The sequence below is a fragment of the Ceratotherium simum genome, chromosome 7 (genome assembly GCF_057802395.1).
Source record: "Ceratotherium simum simum isolate JZ-2026a chromosome 7, ASM5780239v1, whole genome shotgun sequence".
NCBI classification, from domain to species: domain Eukaryota; kingdom Metazoa; phylum Chordata; class Mammalia; order Perissodactyla; family Rhinocerotidae; genus Ceratotherium; species Ceratotherium simum.
Genome location: NC_141906.1, coordinates 59,379,083 through 59,391,384, shown reverse-complemented (window position 1 = coordinate 59,391,384; position 12,302 = coordinate 59,379,083).

Sequence of the window (12,302 nt, the reverse complement as noted above, 5' to 3'; positions counted from 1 at the left end):
TCCCAGCACATCTTAAACTTGAATTGTTAATATTTCAATGCCAACCAACCATGTAAATTTTAAAAAGAAGGTATCTTGTAGTTCTGGCTTAGGCTTTTCTTCCAGTCTTCCCTAAACTCGCTACTAAATTGGATATCTTTTGGAATATCCCATTTTTTATCTAATGATTCTCTTACATTGAGAAATTACACGAGCTTTTATCAATTTCTGGCAGTCCCAGCACCATATCTGGTCACCAACTCCTCTCCCTAGGACTGCCATATAGTTGGCCTTTATAGGCATAAGAAATTATCCAGATAATTCATGTCCCAAGCCATGGCTCTAGGAAAAGAGCCCCAAGGTACTCTAACCTGATCAACTTCCATAACCACATTTCCATCTTTGCTCCATTGACCCAGACAGGGGCGTGTGAAAATTGTCGTAAAATGGTAATGCTGCCATTGTTCTCTTTTAATTTAGGGCTCTCAATCAATCTAGAAGGCATCTCAAGGGGACAGCCCCCTTTTCACTCCCACTATTTTCTTATTGCTTAGCTGTCTCGTTTGTTCCAGTGGGACAAAATTCTTTCTGCCATTCCCACCTGCTCCTACAGCCATTTTGGCACATGATCCATGCCTTTCCTATATGGGATCCCAGAGCCTTCCTCAGCAGGCAGGGGATATCTGTTACCATCTTGAAATTCCATTACCCAGAATGCCTAGAGTACCTCAGTAGTTAAGGACAAAATAAACTGGTTCTGCTCCCGTTTCCTCTGAATATGTTACCTATCATGCTCCTAGATATATTTTATCATTTTCCTGCTTTCAGAAGGTCTTTTAAAAAAATTTTGGCACAGAAGACCCTTCTTAGCTAATCCACATCTACCTGTTTACCTTCTCTTTTGTTTACCTGTCCCACAAGGCCACCCCACGCCTCATTTCCAATCATTTCCTACTATTTGTAGTTTTCAAGTGTGCCATGCTCTCTTATACGGCCGTGACCTTGCACACTTGTTCCCTTCACCCGAACTTCCCTCTCCTTCTTTTCCCGGCTCATTCCTTTGTTGAGATTGCCATTAGATGTTACTACCTCTTGGAAGTTATCCCCAGATAATTCTCTTCTCTGATCCTCATGCCTTACATGCTCATAGCACTTATCATGGTGTATGTTTTTTTATGTGTTTCTCCCATGTTCGTTTCTCATCTATGGGAAGTTCTTAGCTGGTCAGTAATAGATAAATATCAATTGAACACATCATCATTAGATAAATATCAGTTTAACACATCAATAAATGCTTGGCTAGATATAAAAATCTCTGGACTAGACATGTACCCATTTCTACGATTAGGTGCATGATCTGTGCTCACCACAGTTTAATAAAGAGGAGGCATGAAATCTGTAGTTCTAAAAATTCTACACTAATGAGGAAACCAAACTTCTTTTAAACTTTAGACAGTTGAAACAGCTTTTCCAAAGGCAGTTTGCTTCTTCATGAAATATTCATGGTGCTTGCTTCTTTTGATCTATCTCTATCACCACCCTGAACAGTTTGACAATGTTTATGAATGACTCATCAAAGCCCAATGTGTTGAGCATATTTTTGAGTTCATCTACAAACAGGATGATACTGGAGAAATTTCCATTTTTCGAGCTGCATAAAGTTAGGTTAAATTTCATTTATAAACAGCATATTTAATCAAACCTTATTGCATACCTACTGTGTGTTAGGAACTTATTTTATTTAATTCTCTTCTATCTTGTGAAGTGTTTATTTTAATTCATACCTTAAAAGTGAGGCTCAGAATGGACAAATGACCAGCCCCAAAACACAGAGCTAATGAGAGGCAGAGCTGAGAGGCAAATCCAGTTCTTTCCAACTCGGATCAGGGAGAGCACTTTCCAAAACCATGGCTGCCTCCCCTGTGCTATCACATAAGCGATTCTAGAGCAGAAGACACGTTCCCTTACTCTGGGCAGGAAGTACCAAAGATATGGTATATATCAGAGGCCGCCAGGCAAATATGTTAATTGCTCTACAGCTCAATCATATGGGGAGTGCAGTTTACACAATTCTGTTTCCCAGGAGTTTGAAGCAAAGCCCTGGAATCATCTTTTCTTTGTCAGACAACTGAGTAGCAGATAAGAAGGGATAAGAATATTGATGACTGATGAAGCTGTTTTCAATGTGTCAGTGTTATCTGTAGGGATTAAGTGGAAATGACAGCACCATCTACGGCATTAGCCAGTTATACACTCTTGCAGGAATTTGTCACATGGAGATGTTTTCATCTCTCGCTCGTTAAATCATTTTAAACCAAAGCATTGGAAAAAGCACAGTCTTTGGATTCACAGACTGTACTTTGCTTACTAATATGTGACCTCAGACAAGTTGCTGAACTTCTTTGAGCCACAATTTCCTTAGACATAAAAATAGAGAAGAATACTTTCTTTTTAGGAAGAAGGTTAAATCAGATATTATTTAGATATCCTGTGTTTAATTAGATAATTAGTGCCTGGCAATTAATAAATATTCAATAAACGGTAGTTAATATTATTATAACATAAGTGAAGTGTTCACAATGCTTAGAGCATAGAAGACCCTAAAAAAGTGTTAAGGATTGGTGGTGAGCAATGCTGCTGCTGCTATTTCAATGCTATTTCTTTTAAGAGAGAAAGTAAAACACAAGTGAAAGTTGGGGATTCTTTTTTTTTCCTTTTGAAAGGAGGAGAAATGGATAGGAGAATTGCAGATTCCTTTACTCCTGAAGAGTACAGTGTATTTCTCAAAATGCAAGGGCCACTTGAATTATAATATCTGAAACACTTATTCAATTGCAGATTCCAACACCAACCCCAGACCTACTGAAATGAAATCTCTAAGAGTGGGGTCTGGCTCACTACATTTTAAACCAGCTCCCCAGATGATTCTTATACTCACTGAAGTTTGAGAACCACTAATCTACAACATCCTCCAACGCCAGCCTCCAGGATTTACATTTCTAATATTATCCAGGATTTGGGCACAGGTTGGACTGAGAAGTTCGCACATTTTCACTTTCTCAGAGGGATCACAGAATGCTCACCCTCATCCCCTTGAACTACAAATTTACGTTCTTCTTCCTCATCTCTCCAGGGAAAGCTCTCCTTGCACCCTCCACCCCCATTCCCGGTCAGATCCCACACTGGATCTATAGATTCTCTCCCAAACAAGTTTGCTTCTCTGTACTTGCAGATTCAGACAGTATCTACGGCTACACTTAATAAGTTAATTTTTTAAAACCTGAGGTTATACAGTGTGTTAGCTTGTATGCAAGAGTTCTCTTTTGATACATTTTCAAAAAAAATGTTGGAAATGTCATTCAAATTTTAATAGTTTTAGAAACATTTAACATCAATAGATCTTTCCACATTATGTTCCCATTTGACCCTCACCTTTTTCCTAGCCGTCAGACTGCACCCCAGGATAGAAAATCAGCAGAAAGTAGTCTTCGCTTTAGACCACAGATTTTAAAAATTCAGAACTTGGTTACTTTCTCCCTGGGTAGGTAAAGTGAAAATGAATTTTCTCAGCCGCAGCCATTCCCTCCAGGGTCTGCATGATGTGATATCAGTCTGGCGGCCGTGTTCACTGGCTCTAGCCAATACTGTCTGACCCAGATCCAACTGTGAATTGCTTCTCTTGCAGCCACTTACCCACTTCATATTCCTCTGACAGCCTCAAAAAGGCCAGGGAGGAAGGAAAAGTCTATTTTCAACACATGGTGTGTCTACAGTGATGACATGCAGTGCTACCCACCACCCACACACTCACGTACATTCTGCCAAGTCCCAAGTGAATTTGTCTTCACAGTGGCAAACTTTTCAGCTCTTCAGAGGTTTCATGGTGATTATCTGACAATTTAACATGAAAACTGCTCCCATCCTTTGGTGCACCCCCATTGAACTTTCCATCTTCATCCAGAATGAAAAGACATTCGTAGTGTCTTAAAATCAATTTTGAGACTTCTCTGCGAGTGGGAGAGCTACACCTGGAATCAGGCGATATTGTAAGGCCCTTCTTGTAAGTCACCACTCCCATCCCCACCCTGTCAGAATGATTGGGGTCACATTCACGTTGCAGACTAACAGAGTAAGTGGGAAGCTATACTTGTAAGATTCGATTTTGTCACATGTGATACTGCCATCAAACCTTGATTTTGGAAATGAGAGACAGTCGTATGCAATTTGAGAGACTGTCAACCTGAGATACATGATGCATTATGCCATATGGCACTGACATTAACGATGGTTTTGGACCAGTTTGTTTTGAATGTCACTTATGAAAGATTATATCTTTGACATTTAATATTATTGATGATTAGTCTCTGAGCCATAAAGTATTCTTTTCCTGAGAAAGATGTGTATAGCTAAATATATTTCCCTTGAAGATCTCTGTATTTGGTTCCATCTTTTCCTTTCCCTCTTTTCCTGGTACTTTCAGTGTCCCAAATATGCTTATTCTGATACCATAATGATTAATACGGACTTTTGGGTAAGGTTGTATTTAATCTGCAAATAAATCCCCCCCAAAATAAAAGGACATCCTTTCTATCTACAGTGAAAAGTAAAGCAAGCCCAATGCTTCAGACCTAGCTGTGCCAACCACATGACCACTCATCTATGGAGATGAGAATGAAGACGTATTTCTGCTGCGAGAAAATAATGTAGTAGCATCTGACAGCAGGACATATATTTTGATAAGCACTATTTTGTATTTGCAATTCAAAACCGGCAAATATTCTTCTGAATATTAGGTATGATGACTTGAAAAAAGATACCAGAAGTTTTTTCTATCTGGGTGCCAATGAAAAAAGAACTCAGCTCTGAAATATGAATCGCTATATGCTACTATACCATTTTAATTACAACTGACAAGAGACAAACTGATTCAAATTTTGCTTGGCTGGAGTTTCCCTGAGGCTGTCAGAACTCTTTGGTAAAGTGAAATTAGGTTTTAGCCACGTTAATGAAATCATTGTCTTTCGCACATCTTTCATCAACCAAAAAACACAGAACGGATAGTGGAAGAAAGTAGTTAGAAATACCAGCTATGATCATGTGATCAGTTACAGAAATGAGGACCGTGATTGTCATGAGTATTCCTCCTTCTTTTGTTATGTACAAGTTTGAGTATTTACACACACACACACACACACACACACAAGGCCTCAGTAGCCATGTATATGTATGTATGTGATATATAAAGTCAATACATCTTATGTTACATGATGAGGGAATTGTCTTATGTTATGTGATGAAGGAACGTTACCTGAAAAGCGTGGGCTCGGGGATGCTGGAATCAGAAGGCCACAGAATCTTTTAGAATCTTTCTTATGGTTATTTTATGGTAAACACTTTAGCCTTCATTGTACTTGGAAGAAGAAAGAAAATTTCAGCAAGGGTTGAAATTTTAGCTGTAGGAGGAATAAATAGCCCCTATGACCTCTGAGATTTCCTACAATATCATTGGATGGTTTCCCTGAGAACTTTCTTTACAACTCTCAGTTGCTAAAACCAGCTGCTTACAGATATCTTTCCCTACTCTCAAGGAACATGATCTAAATATGAATCATCACAGGCACCAATATCTTGGCTAGAAAATCTTTCTAGTGACACAGTATCCTATTCCCTTAGAGATGCCAAAGGAATTCTTTCCACAGCTTCTTCCTCAGACTCTAGAGAAGCAACAGGGCATAATGGAAAAAACAGTGGCTTTGGCAACAATTAGATGAAAGTTTTAATCCCGACTCAGCCATTTATTAGTTGTTTAAACTATGATAAGTAAATTAAACTCCCTGAGCCACAGTTTTCTAATCTAAAAATGGAGATAACATTACCTACCTTAGAAAGTGGTAGAAGTAGAAACAGTGCATATAACGTACCCAAACCTAATAGATTCTAGATAAACTATAGCTTGTAACTATGACTTTTAGGTTGAACCTGGTTAGTAGAATGGAGCACCATCTCTCCATGTAAGGTAAGCTTTTGAGAGTTTAATGCCTTTCTAAGTCCCACACACTGATCAGTGCCTGTATGTGTGTTGGGGTAGGGGTTAAGATGAGAGAAGATAAGAATAAGAAATACTCTAATTTTCATCTTTTTATTAAAATTTTTGTATTCTCTTTCACCTTTCCCTTTCTCATTCTTTTCTTTCTCACTTTTTTAAAACAATATTTACTTTTAAAATCAAAAGTAACACATCAATACATTTTTGTTAAAAATTGTGAACAGAAGCCTCCTTGTCATTCCTTTTTTCTGACTAGGGGAGAGTCAAAATAGCTGCTGCTATAGAGATGAAATGCTAGCCAGAAAATAACCAATACTGTCTCTTCCTGTTAGAAGTCAAAATTGTCTTAACTGTTCTTGCATATTAACTGTTTCATATGAAGTTTAGAATCAGTTTTTCAAATTTTATAAAAAGTAATTGATTTTAATTACACTGAGTTATAAACTGATTTTAAGAAGTAACACTGTTAAAGGATAAAATATTTTTCAACCATGAACTTGGCGTATTTCTCCAAATTTTCTAGTCTATTTTAAAAAATGTCATTCAGTAAAATTCATAGCTTTATTTAAAAGGACTTTATGTATATATATTTAGTTCCATGATTTTTTTTATTGAGGTATAATTGACATACAACATTATATTAGTTTCAGGTGCACAACATAATGATTTGATACTTGTATTTATTGCAAATAGATCACCACAATAAGTCTAGTTAACATTCTTCACCATTAATAGCTAGAAAAAATTTTTTCTGTGATGAGACCATTTTCTTTTTTGATGTTGTAGACTTTTTTTTAACTGAAGTTTAGTTGACATACAACTTAGTGATCTGACATTTATATACATTATGAAATGATCACTATGAGAAGTCTAGTAACCATTTGTCACTATACAAAGGTGAGGAGAACTTTTAAGATCTCTGTTAGCAGCTTTCAAATAAGCAATACAGTGTTATTAACTATAGTCACCATGCTGTACATTACATCCTCATGACTTATTTACTTTATAACTAGATGTCTGTACCTTTTGACCCCCTTTGCCCATTTTGCCTATCCACTATCCCCCCATCTATGGCAACCACCAATCTGTTCTCTGTATCTATGAGCTTTTTTTTTTAGATTCCTCGTATAAATGAGATCATATAGCATTTGTCTTTCTCTGTCTGAGTTATTTCACTTAGAATAATACCCTCAAGGTCCATCCATGTTGTCGCAAATGGCAAGATTTCATTCTATTTTATGGCTAAATAAAATTCCATTATATATATATATACCACATTTTCTTTATCTATTCATTCATTGATGGACACTTGGGTTGTTTCGTATCTTATCTTGGCTATTGTAAATAATGCTACAGTAAACATGAGAGTGCATATACTTTTTCAGTTTAGTGTTTTTGTTTTCTTTAGATAAATACCCAGAAGAGGAATTGCTGGATCATATGGTAGTTCTATTTTTAATTTTTTGAGGAACTTCCATACTGCTTTCCATAGTGGCTGTACTAATTTATATTCCTACCAAGAGTGCACAAGGGTTCCCAAAGAGGTCTTATATATTTCTTATTAGATTTATTCCCAAGTATTTCATAGTTTTTTGCTATTATGAACAGAATATTTTTTATCAATTTAAAAAACTAATATTTTTATGAGTAGTACATTTATTTTATATCTAGCTGCATTACTGAACTCTTCTTAGTTCCAGGAGTTTGGCAGTTGTTGTTACTTTGGAATTTCCAGGTGGACAATCACGTATTAGGCAAATAGCGAAGTTTTATTTCTTCCATTCAAATTTGTATAGCTTATGTCCTTTTTTTTGGTGAGGAAGAGTGGCCCTGAGCTAACATCTGTGACCATCTTCTTCTATTTTGTATGTGGGACACTGCCACAGCATGGCTTCAGCTGTGCATAGGTCTGTGCCCAGGATCTGAACCTGCAAACCCTGGGCTGCAGAAGCGGGGCACGCAAACTTAACCACTACACCCCGGCGCCGGCTCCACCTTACACCATTTTTATTCATGTTGCATCAGCTAAGTTCTCCAATAATATGTTAATTAACAGTGATAGTAAGGGACATCCTTTAATTGTTTCTTATTTTACTGAGAATGCTTCTACACTTTCCCCATTAGGTATGATATTTGATGTAAGTTCCTGGTAGGTAACTTTTATCTGGTAAAGTAAGTTCCTTTTCTATTCTGAATTTATTAAATAAAAAAATCAGAGTATGGTTTAACTTTATCAAATGATTTTTTAGCATCTATTGAGATTATCATATAGTTTTTTTTCTTGTTTGATCTGGTAATTAATTAAGCTACTTATATTCCTGGGATATATCCTACTTGATCACAATATACCATGCTTTCACTATGTTACCTGAGTCAGCTTACTATATTATTTAGAATGTTTGCCTCTATGTTCATAAGTAGGATTGGTTTTTAATTTTCTTTTCTTGTGTTATCCTTGTCCAGTCCAGGTTTGGTAATAGGATAATGCTGGTCTTATAAAATAAGTTGGATAGCTTTCTATTTTCCCTTTATAACTTGTAATATTTTATGTAACATTGGAATCATCTTTTATTGATGATTTGATAGAAATCATTGGTAAAACTGTCTTGATGGAATACAGTTATTAGGGATAGATCTTAGACTATATAACTTCTTATATGATTACTGAGTTATCTAGATATTCAACTTCATGAGTCAATTTGGATAATTTATATTTTCTCTTAAAAAATCTTTCATTTCTTCTAGGATTTTAAACATATAGAAAGTAGGTAACTCAGACCAATATTTCTGAAAAAAAGAACTAGAAATGCTGAACAAAATGAACAAATTTTTTTTTTTTTTTTTTTTTTTGGTGAGGAAGACCAGCCCTGAGCTAACATCTGATGCCAATCCTCTTTTTGCTGAGGAAGATTCGCCCTGGGCTAACATCGGTGCCTATCTTCCTCTACTTTATGTGGAATGCCACCACAGCATGGCTCGACAACCGGTGTGTTGATGCACGCCCAGAACCCCAGCTGCCGCAACGGAGCGTGCACACTTTACCGCTGCGCCACTGGCCGGCCCCTGAACAAAATGTTTTTAAAAGATACTTTTGAAGGCTTTGGGTAGCTAAGAAGGGAGTGAAGAACTACACGGTCAAGTTCATGGAGAAAAGGGAAACTCAGGAAGTGAATTCAGTACAGTCATGTGTTGCTTAACAAAGGGGATATATTCTGAGAAATGCATTATTAGGAGATTTTGTAGTTGTGCAAACATCATAGACTGTACTTACACAAACCTAGGTGGTATAGTCTACTATACACCTAGGCTATATGGTACTAATCTTATGGGACCACTGTTGTATATGCAGTATGTCGTTGACTGAAACATTGTTATGCAGTGCATGACTGTATTTGGGACTTTTTTTTCCCTATTAGTTTCTAGTTTTTGAAGAAGTAACTGAGAGGGTGAATAGTGCTCTAGACAATCTTTAGGAACTAAAGAAAGAAATATCTGAATTCAGAGTCCTCCAAGAAGAGAAGTCACGGCAAGCTTCCTAGGCTTTGGGTAGACTCTGAAAAGGTTGCCCTAGGAATAAGATAAACCAGAAGTAAACTGGCCTTCATAGTAACTGAAGTCCAGATTTTTATCCCAATGACAGATTCTGTTTTTTAATTCGTATGTTTGGACCACTTACATTTAATATAATTATTGCTATGGTTGGATTTAGTACTATCATTTTATAATTTGTTTTCTATTTGGCGCCTGTTTTTTGTTTTTCTGTTTCTGATTTCTTGTGCATCTTGTGTATTCCATTTTAACTTATCTATTGTTTTTTTGACTATATATCTTTGAATAATTGTTTTAGTGGTTGCTCTGGGGATTGCAATATACACTTTTCACAGTCTCCTTAGAGTTAATATTTTATCACTTCAAATAAAATGTAAAAATCTTATAACCATAGAGGTCTCTTTATTTTCCTTTCTTTACATTGGAGTTGTCATACATATTGCATTTACATACACTGAAAACCCCCACAGATAATGCTATAATTTTGCTTTTAATAGTGACATGTATTTTAAAGAACTTAGAGAAAAAATAGTTTATTTATCTATTTACCATTTCTTTTGCTGTTTCTTCATTCCAAGTATCTTTCTTATATAATTTCTCTTCTCCCTGAATAACTTTCTTTAGTGTTTCTTTTAGGGCTGGTCTGCTGTCAACAAATTTCCTTAGTTTCCCTACATCTTGGAATCTTTTTATTTGCCTTCAACCTTGAAGGATACTTTCACTAAATATAGAATTCTCGGTTGACGTTTATTTTCTTTCAGTACTTCAAAAATGTGGTTCTACTGTCTTCTGATCATAAAGGTTTCTTATGAGAAATCTGCAATCATTCAATTTGTTGTGCTCTGTTTGTGAAGTTTTATTTATCTCTGGCTGCTTGCAAGATTTTTTTTCATTTTCTTTGGTTTTCAGCAGTTAAGTCATGATGTATTTAGCCTGGTCGTGGTTTTTTCTTTTTTTGAGTTTATCCTCTTTGAAATTCACTGAGCTTTTTGAATCTGTAAACTCATGTCCCTCAACAAATTTAGGATGTTTTCAGCCATTATTTTTTCAAAAAATCTTGTCTGCATCAATTTATTTCTCTTCTTCTGGGACCCTAGTAACAAAAATGTTAGAAATTTTGATATTTTCCTACAGATCCCTGAGGCTCTGTTCAAGATTTAAAAATTGTTTTTCTCTCTGTTGTTTAGATTTGATGCTTTCTATCCACATAGCTTTAAGATTCTTTTTCTCTGTCACTACCATTCTGTTATTGCCCACCAGTGACTTTTTAAATTTTAGTTATTTTACTTTTCATTTCTAAAATTTCCATTTGTGGGCCGGCCCCATGGCTTAGCGGTTAAGTGCGCGCACTCCACTGCTGGCGGCCCGGGTTCGGATCCCGGGCGCGTACCGACTCACTGCTTCTCCGGCCATGCTGAGGCCGCGTCCTACATACAGCAAGATGCGCAGCTATGACACACAACTATCTACTGGGGCTTTGGGGGCAAAAATAAATAAATAAAATTAAAATTTCCATTTGCTTTTTTTTTATAGTCTCTATTTATTTGCTTAGAACTCCCATTTGTTTTTCCATTTATTTCAGAGTATTGCTCTTACTTCATGGAGCATAGCTAGAAGGGATATTTTAAAGTTTTCATCTGATAATTCAACATCTGGTTATAGCTGAGTTCCCATCTATTGATTATCTTTTCTATTGAGAATTGTTGAGAATTTCCTTGTTCTTTATGTCAAGTAATTTTAAACTGTTTCCCGGACATTTTGAATATTATGTTATGAGGTTCTGGGTTCTGTTAAGATCTTTTAGATAATTTGATCTTTAGTTTTAGCAGGTAACCAATCTGGTTAATTTAAGATTGCAAGTCCCAATTTGCCTTCTCTGTGCTGTGATTCTACTGTCAGTTTAGTTTTTAAAGGTTTTGCAGTGTTATTTGGGTTCACTCCCTGTATGGCCTACCCAGAGGCTGGTTTGGGACATGGCAATGGTCTACACCGTAGTTTAGTTCTCAAAGCGTTTGTTATGCTGCTTCCTATCCACCCATGAAGAGCTCAGACGTGATTTCATACACAGATTTAGAGGATCTATTTCTCCAGTTCTCTCCTTTCTATGATTTCCCCAATCTTCTCTAGCTCTTAAGGGCCCTTTTCATGGTCCTTAGAAAGCTGGAGTTCTGGCCTCTCCATGCTGTTGCATATTTTCCACAACTAGATCTACCTCAGGAGCAAAGGGTAGAGAGAAAAGAGAGAGAAAACAATTAATAGAGATTCCCCTAACACGCTTCAGATCACAGGACTCCTTTTCCCAGTTCTTCTGTAATAAAGAAGGATTTTCTCTGGGTTTTAGGTAACTGCAAGGTCACCACTGTTGCTCTGTTCTGAGAGTGCAGCTTCATGACTTGCCACAGGGCAGGGCCAAGAGATTCATAAAAGAAAAAAGTGAGGGATTCCCTCCACATTCACAATCCTGCAAGGCACCTTATCTGATCCTCTGGCTAGAAAAAAAGAGTTTCTCTTGGAGCTTTTCTGTTCACACCTGCTCTGCAGTTCCAGGATTTGGGCTGCCCTAGAGTCTAAATTAGTTGATATGGGTAGAAAAATTAAAAACAGGAAACTCACCACTGTAACGGTTGTTATATGAGTTTTGAGAAAAAGATAGGGTGAAGGGGGTCTATTTATTTTAGCCCAAACCAGAAGTCCCTGAAGTCTACATTTGAATCATCTAAACCCCTGA